Source organism: Elephantulus edwardii, unplaced genomic scaffold (genome assembly GCF_000299155.1).
Source record: "Elephantulus edwardii isolate Elephantulus edwardi_28Jun2011 unplaced genomic scaffold, EleEdw1.0 scaffold00071, whole genome shotgun sequence".
Taxonomy (NCBI): domain Eukaryota; kingdom Metazoa; phylum Chordata; class Mammalia; order Macroscelidea; family Macroscelididae; genus Elephantulus; species Elephantulus edwardii.
Window position 1 is genome coordinate 13310249 of NW_006399821.1, and position 688 is coordinate 13310936.

General features: G+C 38.8%; 1 pseudogene; it reads left to right on the top strand.

Moving 5' to 3' along the window:
* The window catches only part of LOC102855347, a 625-nt pseudogene extending 227 nt beyond the window's left edge, over positions 1-398 (top strand).
* The last annotated feature ends 290 nt before the right edge of the window (positions 399-688 follow it).

Sequence of the window (688 nt, forward strand, 5' to 3'; positions counted from 1 at the left end):
GCAGAGATATATCCACAGGACTCATCTATTTGGAAAAGGACTGTAGTCTGTCAGAACATGATTCTAGAAATTTTAAGGAAGGAGAGCATTTTAAAAATGCCTAATATCCAATGAGAAGAGGAATAGTGGCTCAATCCTCAGGAAAGAAGCATGGCTATACCAGGTCACTGCCTTATATGGACACAGTACACATCCATGAAGGAAGAGCCAGTCTTTCAGCAAATTGTGGAGAATCCAAATTGAAAAGAGTTTATTCAAAGAGGCAGGGTTTCAGTCACTGCAGCTTGATTTTTCTACTGTATTTTGCCAGCATGTTCTCAAAACAGTATGCTAAGAAAGGAATTAGAATAAGGGAGATACTGCTAAAGGAACTGTGTGGTGCCCCGTTAGCTCAATAAAGCATCATCAGAGAGAAGTGCCCAGACTTACATTTTCTCATTCCTCTACATTAACAAAGAGAACTCAGAGACGGAAACCAAGAAAGCAATACTATTTAGAATAGCCAACCACAAATTGAGATACTTGGGAGTTGAGTCTAACTAAAGACACAAAAGACCTATACTAAGGAAACTACAGAACATTTTCGGTAGACACAATAAAAGACCTCAATAAATGGAAAAATGTTCCCAGTTCACGGATAGGAAGGCTCAACATTGTGAAAATGGCAATTCTACCAAAAACAATCGGC